Genomic DNA, 11,482 nt, shown 5'->3' on the forward strand with positions numbered 1-11,482 from the left:
CGTTAACATATCATCAGGAACGTTCTAAAGAATAAGTAAACAAAAAAGTTTATTCCAAACGTTCAGAATGAATAAAAAAATTCAGCCAAAATGTCTCGGACCGTGGATACATACCCCGAAGANAATTCATTTTGTTTAAAGTTGTCTGTAATAAACATAGATAGCAAGTATGCATTTAAACTATGAAATATCTCGGACCGTGGATACATACCCCGAAGGAGCAACGCAAACTGTTCTACTTGTTTTTTATTTCGGACGGTGCCATCTTCATTTCGCCAGCTATCTCCTTCCAGAGCGCTTTTCTCCGTCTCCGCGCTTGTCCATTTTGCTTCGAGTTTCCGGATTCCCTTCTTTGCTGGTCTGCTATCTTGGGATGCAGATGCGATGATTTCGTAGCTTTCTTCCATTACTGGTAATTACAGTATTGCAATTCAAACAGCAGATAAAGTTTTTATTAAAAGAACAAACTCTTACCAATGTATTGCAAAAATAGCACAATTAGTATCTCACTGCTGCTTTGTATGTTTATTCTTAAAAAATGCGGGAAAATTTCAACAGGTTGTCAATTTGATTTGTGATGCCATTTGACAATATTTTGATTGACTGATTGATTTCGAAGCACAAACTGTGGTGTTTTCACTGAGTTGCCATTCTGTGATTAAAACTTTTATCATAGATTAACAAAAGATGGCAATGGCACCGAATGGCAAGCGTTTCCATTAATTTGACAAAATGTGCCATTGAATTTGACATAGTTTTTTACGTTATCCTGTTTTATAAATTTGTAATATAGTCGGTAAACACATTGCTTATTGATTATTAAATGAAATGAAATGAAATAGTTACGCTGTAATTGAACAAACGGCTACGAACTCGTTCAAAACCTTGATTCAAGCGTTGTTACCGCCGCATACAGGTATCTTCAATGCAGAATTGTGGGCAATACAGCGGGCTATCAAACACGCAGCATCAACAAATCGCAAAGCTTTAATATGTTCCGATAGCTTAAGCGTTGTTAAACATCTTGCATCTACCAAAAACAGCAATTTAATTCAGCATGTACTTAAATATCAAGGCCCTACAATAAAAATATTGTGGCTCCCAGGACATGTCGGAATAAAAGGAAACGAGATGGCTGACAGCAAAGCGGCTGAGGCTTTGTCGCTCCCATTAACAACAGAAGTTCCCTGCCTAAGTTCTATTATAACCAACTTCTGCTACAACATGCAAGAAGACCACCAGAAATAAAATAATTTAAAAAAAATTTTTTTTAAAACAAGCTTTTGTTTAACATGTACAATCAAAGGAATAAAATAAGGTAGTTAACAAAAGATTTGTAAAACTGCACTTAAATGAATAAAATAAGTTAAGCTTTCGTTGAAGTTACTAAAAGCCAAATAATGAAAGGAGTTACTCAAACTCTAATAAAAACAATAACAATTTGTACTGATTTACGTCGTTTTTCCAAGTTTGTCACGCGAATAGCGAACCGCCATTTACATATCTGCATACATACATACATATCGTCGCTGCGCCAACAAAAACAGTTATGTGTTCCAATAACTTTTCACGAGAGCAAAAAAACTGATTCCTGGTGCCAATAGGCAATATTTTGCAAATTTCGTATTAAAAAAAAAAATATATTAAAAATATATTGATTTAGGAAAAAAAAACTATTTTTTTGACCAATTGTAACGACAGCCGATTTAATATGAATATATATGCATATATATATATGTACATACATATATGTGGATATATGCATGAACATGTGTATATCTATGCATGCATATTCTAAATCAAAGAAGCAACCCTTTTCGAACCACCTCATGCGGTTAAATTCGCCCTGGTGATAACAGCAGAAGCAGTATAAGTAAACAAAATAAAAACTTTCCACTGGTTACCATGAAGACGTAAAGTCCGAAGTCAAAATAGCGGGTGCGATACAACTTGTTCGATGTCGTGATCTGCGATCTTTCTATTGGCTGGCCGGAGCTTGTGTATTTGTGTCTGCTTGTAAACAAAAGGATAACCGCAGAATCACCGTAACCAAAACAAAGGTCGAAAATGCTTAAATAGCGAGCTGAAGCCTTAATCGAGATTCTTTTGGAGAAAGTCACAGTGCTGAAAGTCAGAATTGACCTAGCGCGAACTATATTCACCCGTCGTTACATCACAAAAAGTTTTAAGTAAAATTTAAAGTTATTTGGTGCACAAAGAAAGGTAAAACCAAAACCTTAAGAGAAATTTACCGAATACAGTGATACAGTGGTTAAATGTATATCCGGGCCGCGCTAACAAAAATTATAAGAAAATTCTCGGCAACACTAAGTGCCCCACCGTCGTAATCCACACACACACGCTAACGCCACACGGCTAACACGCACCACCGACTCAGCAACATCAGGCAAAACCATAGCATAAAGGCCAAACTCATGGCCGTTCCAGTATCACATGCATATAGACGGCTGCATATACACAGTACCGGCCTAAGCAAAGTCGCAGATCACACAACAACACCACATCACGGAGGATAAATCAAACTCACCCGCTCATACGCTACAGCAGTAATATCGACGTCGCACTAAAAAACGCCAGCATCACTAATAAACAGCGTTCCAGCAGCACACCTGGTTTATTTTAGTTTATTAATTTATAGAATTATTATTTTTGCACGTCTTTGGTTATTTTCGTATCGCATTTTGCCAATTACCATATTTTTTTTTTTAATTTTGTAAATTTGCTATTTCATCACCTTTTTCTTCGAATTTAGTTGTTCTAAGCTTAGTTTTATTTTCACCACATTATTTACATTGCGTTTATTTTTGAGTTTTGACATTCAGCTCAAATTCATCACGCTCTTTTTTTTACTCTGTACTCGCGTTACACCTTAGTTCTTATTTGCCAAATAACTGCAGTTTCCTATTATTAGTAACATTAATCCGATCACTTATTTTGCTTTTCACGCACAATTCTTGTTGTTAATAACGATAAGTTATAGATATAATTTTTTTTTCGGTTTATTAATTTCTTTTGTATTTTATTTTTATTTTTTTTTTTGTCACACGCACCGGTATACATACATACATACGTTCAAACGACACTTAGTTTGTTTTCGCGACGGATTAAAGGGCCGAACTGAAATGGAGAGCAAAACAGGTGGCATACGTACCCACTAATAGTGATCCATTATACCACCTGTTTCTGTTTGTTTGGTTACTCTCCTTTCCAGTAGGTATATGTACATATGAATGCTTTGTTTTTCTCCCCCAACACTTCCCAGGTAGTCTGCATGCTGGCGCTAGCATCGGTGGACATACAACATACGCACATACTGGTAAGTGAGAAGTCACTATTGTTTTTAACCAGGGTACGAAAATAAACTATATTGTACGTTACTATTTCGTTCCGTTTATTACTTCAACAGTTCAGTACAATACGGCTGAGTTCACTTTGGTGATAGTACACTTCAGTAGTTTAGTAGTTACAGACGAAACAACAAACGAAATGAATCGTGCAGAGAAAAATATATGTATGTATGTACACATATGCAATAACTAAACACAAAACGAATGGCTGCAATGAATAAAAAATAAAAATGTTTTTTAATTGAATTGGATATGAAAATTTACAGAAAAAATTATTTTTCACGTAATTGAAACGTTTGTGATATCACCCTATGGTACAATTGTCACAAACGAAAAACAAACGTTTCTCGTTGGGGAAAATGACAGTGAATCTTACAGTTTGTTTCTGACTATGTACAAAACTGTACAAAACCACAAATGATATGATGATCGATGAGCAAATGGGAATTGTTTTGTACAGTTTATTTTCGTACTCTGTTTTTAACATTTGCATATATATGTACATACATACTCAGTAGCATTAGGAAGGGTCACCGACGGTAGAAAAAAAAAAGTAATATAAAACGTGCATATACATATGTGACCTGGTCTACGGAAAGGGGGCTTAGGTGTCAAAAAATCAATTTTCACTTTTTGGTTGATTCGGATGGAAGATGAGATGCTTTTTCACGTGGTGAAAAGCAGAAAATCCTAACTTGCTTAGAAGTGTACTAAAAATGTAGAGAAAGAAGAGTAAAAACGAGTAAACGAAACGAGTTGCTTACTTTTAACAGCTTTTTCACAGAAAACTAGTTTTCGCACGTAAGCTCCCTTTTCGTAGACCAGGTCACATATATACATACATACATATATTTATGTGAGGTAACAAAGGCACATGAATACATGTTTGCGCTTTTTAAACATATATGTGCATATGTATACGATTACAAAATAAAAAACTTTAAAGAATTACAGTGGAAGGCGCGGAAAAAAATACAAGCAATACAAAAGAAAGATAGATATTCGTGAGTAAGGGAATAAGATATTGTTAATAGAAGTAGATAATCAGGCAAAGAAAAAAAGGAAGAAAAAATATATATACATATATACCTATAATAATAATAATCATAAAATTTGGATTCAGTTAGTAGTAGAGGTAAAGAAATAGTATAAGATGAATTTTATGTGTTAGGTTTTGTTTTGATTTAATTTAATAAATGAATTTGTATTACAATGAAATTCGGTAAACATAGCATTATTATTTAAGATGGAATGCTAGGAATTTTTAGGTTGGTGTGGGTGCTGCTTAGGCGCAACACGGAGGGGACGTGGGTATATTACAGGTGACATGACGATTTAACAGGTGACAAACGTTTGACTGACAGACTAGGTCAGGTAAAGGGAGTTTCGCATGATGAACTAGGAGCCCCGGCGGAACTCAAGGCTAAATGCCGTCGGCACTTAGAAGGGGTGGGATGGCTCCAACTGACCCGGACAGGCTTCCATTTCTTTCTTTTTCTCCTTCGTTTTACATTGGCATGACAGAAAATTTTTGTTTGTTGTAGCTGAAGGTTGAGAAGCGGCAAACAACCCCCCCATTTGGCCGTCGAGCTAGCCTGGGCCAACAAGCATGCCAACCTGCCACTTACCTCTGCCCGGACAGCCAGCTACACAACACAATTACGACGTGATCAACATTTGCGCCGCTCTAAAGCACATAGCTGTTTTTATACACGATTTAAATTTGCTTTTGGCGGAACGGGATCCTATGCAATTTGTACATAATACTGCCGTTAGGCTTAGATGCAATGTATAGACGTTGAGGACTCGATTATTTAACTACCCGTTGCTTCTGTTATGTAACAGTAACGTTTTTATTGGATTTTTTTAATAAAAATTCATGCAAAGTGGTGATTGGACACATACTTTGTACAAACCATGAAATTGCCAGAGATGGGAACTGTTTTTTCGGTCAGCGCATTAACTTGACCCAATGCACTTTTTCAAAGTTTCGATAGGTGATATCCAATGAAAGCTCCAAATAATTAACAATATAAGGATGTGATGGCCTCGCCTGTCGCATACTACTTATGTAATCCATTGGTGAATATATCGGTGGATTGAATACATTTTCTTATGTAAAGTGGACGGTGTTTACCTCCATACTTTTTACCTTTGTTAATTGTTGAATTCCAATTGCAAGCAATGAAATTAAATAGTAGAATCTTTGTAGTGTTAGTGGTATGTGCATACATATGTATGTATGTATTTAGTTGGTTTATAACTATTTTTTACATCGAAATCAAAGCATACTCATCTGCGATCAAAAACAGTTATAATCAAGTAAGCGTATACCCGTTTTATCAGAGTATTTCTAGTACTGCGAGCAGTTTTTGATCAGTTCTAAGCCAAAGGAGATATTAGAAAACGACAAATGCAGAAATGTGGGTAATAGATAGTGTTAAAAAAATATGCAATAAAAAAAATTGACAAAAATCACATAACTGTTTTTTTTTGGCGCAGCGACGATATGTACCAATTATGCATGTACGCTGAATTCGCCGACAAGTTTTTTTAAAAACGAAGTAAATCGGTTCAAATTGTTAGTAATTTTCATGAGTTTGAGTAACTCCTTTCACTATTTGGCTTTTAGTAACTTTAACGAAAGCTTAACTTATTTTATTTTATTCATTTTAGTGCAGTAACAAAATTTTCTTGCTAAAAAATCTTTTGTTACACTACTTTATTTTATTCCTTTGATTGTACATGTTAAACAAAAGCTTGTTTTTAAAAAATATTTTTCTTACATTATTTTATTTTGAACTTTTTAGTTTTATTTTATATAACCAGGACATAATATTTTTACTAAGGGCTGACTCTGCATTTATGAGCATAATACATTTAATATAAGCGGCGTAAATCTTTTCGATTATCTGCTTAGGCTGCGCAAAATATGTTGAGTTCAGGTAGCGAAAAAATTGTACGATGGAAAATATGGCGGAAAGTTGGCAACTGTTCAACTGAGCGGAACTACTCAACTGTGCGTTTCGAGGACAAACAGTAAACGGTTAGACAATCTTAGTCTTATGAACGCGCCCAATGTGTCACGAATTGGGAGGATTATCAGAAACGAATCGGTGTCTTATTTAATTTAAGCATTCAGTTCAAGTACAAACCACACACCAGGTAGGTGTTCTACAGATATTCGTATAGAAATATTACAAGGTTAAAAGCTGATTCATTCAAACTAATTTCCGGTATTTTAACTTGCCAAGCAATTCACAATAGAATATATCATACCAGTGCCTAAAACTATACTACTTAATTGCTACTTAATTACGCTCTGCTATCACTAGCAGTAATGAAAACGCTGTCAAAAAGCCGTTAAGCGAAGATCACACGATTTGTACATTTGTACGCATTTGTACACCGTCACGGATTGGTGTTGTTTAGAAATCTGAGTTCAGCTCAATAAAATAATTTCCGAACAACACCACTCTGTACCTGCCAAAATGTACAAATTGAGTGATCCCTGCCTAAGATGAAGACAAACATTGGGAGCTGCGGAAACGTTAAAATTTAAAGCTAATATAAGTACATAGCATACATTTGGGTTTTATGTTTGCTTTCCAACGAAGTATATCTAGTATTACAAGAATATATATATAGCATTCTGTGGAGGCATATGAATGTAAGTTAACTAGATACAAATGTATGCATGTATGTATATCCATACATGAGCAAATATACCATACCGCTGCTGCTTGAGCAAGCCTTTATAATGAATACAGCTCCTAAGTATAAAGATTTTATTTTGTTGCTTTAAATACTTTAAGGGCCGTTTGCACCATGTCTAGTTAATTCTAACTCCCAGTTAAACATCTTTATCGACGTTATCGACACCCATCATATAACATGTGATCGATAAAGCAGTTAACGTGCTTAACTGAAGGATGTACCTCCAGTTAGCGTTAACTAGACATGGTGCAAACGGCCCTAAATGTAGTCTATCTGAAACTGAAGTAGTTTCACCTAAGCTAAGGGCCCGTTGCTCAATGTATGGTTATCACCAGTTCATCATTATCGACGATTTCGACATCATGCATATAACATGTGATCGATAAAGCAGTTGTTGTATTTAACCGGAGCTTCTACCTCCGATTTTTGTTAATCAGACATTGAACAACGGGCCCTAAGCCTTTTGACCACTTCGGTATGTTAATTATAGACAATTATTTTCCGTTTACCTTTACCATACAATGGCACATGACTACGCAGCATACTCCACATCGCCTTAACAGTATTCAGAAGAAACACATCGTACTCAGGGCTGCCAACTTCGCTCAAACCGTGCCATTCTTGGCNTGTATGCATGTATGTATATCCATACATGAGCAAATATACCATACCGCTGCTGCTTGAGCAAGCCTTTATAATGAATACAGCTCCTAAGTATAAAGATTTTATTTTGTTGCTTTAAATAGATTAAGGGCCGTTTGCACCATGTCTAGTTAATTCTAACTCCCAGTTAAACATCTTTATCGACGTTATCGACACCCATCATATAACATGTGATCGATAAAGCAGTTAACGTGCTTAACTGAAGGATGTACCTCCAGTTAGCGTTAACTAGACATGGTGCAAACGGCCCTAAATGTAGTCTATCTGAAACTGAAGTAGTTTCACCTAAGCTAAGGGCCCGTTGCTCAATGTATGGTTATCACCAGTACATCATTATCGACGATTTCGACATCATGCATATAACATGTGATCGATAAAGCAGTTGTTGTATTTAACCGGAGCTTCTACCTCCGATTTTTGTTAATCAGACATTGAACAACGGGCCCTAAGCCTTTTGACCACTTCGGTATGTTAATTATAGACAATTATTTTCCGTTTACCTTTACCATACAATGGCACATGACTACGCAGCATACTCCACATCGCCTTAACAGTATTCAGAAGAAACACATCGTACTCAGGGCTGCCAACTTCGCTCAAACCGTGCCATTCTTGGCCGTATTTTACTTCAAATGGCACTTAATTTTTCAATTTGGCACAAACTGCCAAATCGANGAGCAAGCCTTTATAATGAAAACAGCTCCTAAGTATAAAGATTTTATTTTGTTGCTTTAAATAGAAAAGTTCTTTAAGGGCCGTTTGCACCATGTCTAGTTAATTCTAACTCCCAGTTAAACATCTTTATCGACGTTATCGACACCCATCATATAACATGTGATCGATAAAGCAGTTAACGTGCTTAACTGAAGGATGTACCTCCAGTTAGCGTTAACTAGACATGGTGCAAACGGCCCTAAATGTAGTCTATCTGAAACTGAAGTAGTTTCACCTAAGCTAAGGGCCCGTTGCTCAATGTATGGTTATCACCAGTACATCATTATCGACGATTTCGACATCATGCATATAACATGTGATCGATAAAGCAGTTGTTGTATTTAACCGGAGCTTCTACCTCCGATTTTTGTTAATCAGACATTGAACAACGGGCCCTAAGCCTTTTGACCACTTCGGTATGTTAATTATAGACAATTATTTTCCGTTTACCTTTACCATACAATGGCACATGACTACGCAGCATACTCCACATCGCCTTAACAGTATTCAGAAGAAACACATCGTACTCAGGGCTGCCAACTTCGCTCAAACCGTGCCATTCTTGGCCGTATTTTACTTCAAATGGCACTTAATTTTTCAATTTGGCACAAACTGCCAAATCGACACTTTCGAAAAATAGTAATATTTCAATACATTTTTGGGAAATCCTTTGCGTGTACTTCTTTTTGTCAATTAAAATTTTCTAATTTCTATAGCGTATACAACTGGTTTATCTTACTTTGCATTGGACTTTTATTTTAATGTGTTTGTAATTTTAATGCTAAATGAGAAGAACTAAAAAGAGCGACATCTTTTTTGGCACTTCCTTTTTCTATTTGGCACATTTTGGCACTGTGTTATCCTCAATATGGCACTTCATAGCTAAGTATAGTTGGCAACTCTGATCGTATTAACTGATATTTTTTCGTCTTCGCGATAGTAGAAGTACCTATGTATGTACACTTTCAAGATGCATGCATATGAATTATGTGTGGCTTTTATTGTATCTCTGTATTTCCATAATTCGCTGTGTGAGGAAACCAAATAATGTAATTCTTAACACAAGTGCTTAAATCTTAACAGTTTGGCAATTTAAACACTGTTGAAGTTGAATTCCGGTATTTCTCATACTAGCGTCTGCAACTATACTTCTTATTTATTACCGCCGGCAGCTTTAACAATTTTATAGTGATTTTACGTTCTTTGGCAAATTACGCTCTGTTAGCCATAAATTTTACTATGTTTTGACCGCCTTTGCATCAAGACCCCTGGGCCATATAGGGAGTTCATTTGTATTTTAAATTGCATTGTCTTCGTGATTGGAGCTATGCTGAAAATTTCAAGTCTCTACATTGTCGGGAAGCTAGTTTAAAATCGATAAGAAATTTCCGCGGGATGACCAAGTTAAATAAAAGCTTGTAAAAATGGAAGGAGTCAAAATCATTTCTGCGAATGCACAACGAACTCCCGAAATGTCCCAACTATTGTAAAAACTTTACTCGGGAAGAATGCATTAAAATTGCTAGAATGAGGACAAACGGTGCAACATATGCTGCAACAATGTCCAACATCGAAAGTAGCCGAACCAATAGATACTATCGGTATAATTAGCACCGTGTTAAAAATCCACAACGTTTACTATGAAGTATAACAAATAGTAGTTACAAAATACTACATACCAAAATAATATTAATTAAAAACGGGGAACAAAATGGCCTTTGAAACCAGGTCCCCTATATTTAAATAGCTTGTAAATTAATTTATAATTTTAAATAAACATTAACATAAGCAACTACCACAGATATGACTTCATATCAAATTTCAAATTCATGTGACTTATGGTTCCACTGGTTAAAGCTGAAACTAAATTCCACGCCTATGGGATGTGTCACGTCCATTTTTTATAAACTGATTTACCATAAGCACCTACCATAGATACATATGACTTCATATACATCGTTCCCATGACAGTCGGGTCTACGTAACCGGAACGACCCAGATTTATATCTGCCCAGGAATGTGACTCCAGCAACACTCCCCAAAAAGTCTTTGGGGAATTTGTATGCTGCTACAACAACAACTTCATATACACAAAATTTCAAATTCATGTGACTTATAGTTCCGAAGTTATGGCTGATAAAAATATTCACTCCTAAGGGATGTGCCACGCCCCTTTTTATAAACTTATTTATATATAACTTACTATAAGCGCATACGATATACATGTCTTCGTGCCAAATTTCAAGTTATTTTGACTTATGATTTTGAAGTTATATTTAGCTGATTAAACATTTGCAGGCCTATGCGAGGTACCATGCCCCCTTGCAAAATTGGCGAAACATTTGCAAAAAAACCATACCTATAACCTTCCCGGGGTAAAAACTAATAAGTGTGCAAAGTTTCGCGCGATTAATAACAGAGGAATATTAATAACTGCGGTCCAAGTGACGAAGCTGCATGGCAATTCAACATTGTTGAATTGTGCCAGATACAAAGTGCACCGTCGAGATCGCGAGCGAGATAATGGTGGGGGCGTAGCGTTCATAACGCACCACACAGTGCAGTATCGTCTTATCGCACGGTGCAGCGAACAAAGGTGGCGCCGTCAGTGGTACCGCTACTTTGGTTTTGCCGATTTTGACAGTTGTGCAGTGTTGCCATTTTAGCCGTTTTCCGGCTAGATTTAGCCGGTTGCGATAGCAAACAGCCGGAGAAATTTCGATTTAGCCGGCAGCCGATTTGTTAGCCGTTTTGCAGAAAAAATTTGCCGTTTTTAGCCGATTTTGATATTTGTCTTGTTTTCTTAAATTTCAAATATGTATATATGTTTCCATTTTTGCTAAGCGAACCAAAATCTGTTAGAAATGGCTACTAGCCTTATCCTGGAGAAAAGTTTCATGTCAGGCAGGGTTGTATGAAATTGGGCCGATTTCGCTTATTTTTATTTTAAACGAAGAAGGGATTTTCTTCATAAAATGTTTGTTATAAATGTCTTAATTTTAAGTGTGAAGTTGTATTCG

The 11,482-nt window shown here is 36.1% G+C and overlaps 1 protein-coding gene and 2 long non-coding RNA genes across 5 annotated transcripts in view; 1 reads left to right on the plus strand and 2 right to left on the minus strand.

Moving 5' to 3' along the window:
- LOC108359433 (uncharacterized) overlaps nucleotides 1–1,887 on the minus strand; it is a 2,861-nt gene extending 974 nt beyond the window's left edge. Inside the window, exons 1-2 of one of the 2 annotated variants that reach the window (XR_001846923.1) lie at nucleotides 475–1,887; nucleotides 212–409 (exon numbers count right to left, since the gene is read on the minus strand). This is a non-coding gene — a long non-coding RNA (uncharacterized LOC108359433). Of the gene's footprint in view, nucleotides 1–211 lie in introns of both variants that reach the window. The other variant, XR_001846922.1, reaches the window with a different exon arrangement.
- The window catches only part of Rint1 (RAD50 interactor 1), a 95,877-nt gene that overhangs the window by 77,954 nt on the left and 6,441 nt on the right, over nucleotides 1–11,482 (minus strand). The gene's annotated exons all lie outside the window — the stretch shown is intronic.
- Nucleotides 3,521–5,663, plus strand: LOC108359432 (uncharacterized). Its single transcript, XR_001846921.1, has 3 exons — nucleotides 3,521–3,540; nucleotides 4,637–4,640; nucleotides 5,581–5,663. It is a non-coding gene; the product is annotated as an uncharacterized LOC108359432 (long non-coding RNA).

Source organism: Rhagoletis zephyria, unplaced genomic scaffold (genome assembly GCF_001687245.7).
Source record: "Rhagoletis zephyria isolate East Lansing unplaced genomic scaffold, Rhagoletis_zephyria_1.1 Rzeph_scaffold_00392, whole genome shotgun sequence".
NCBI classification, from domain to species: Eukaryota; Metazoa; Arthropoda; class Insecta; order Diptera; family Tephritidae; genus Rhagoletis; species Rhagoletis zephyria.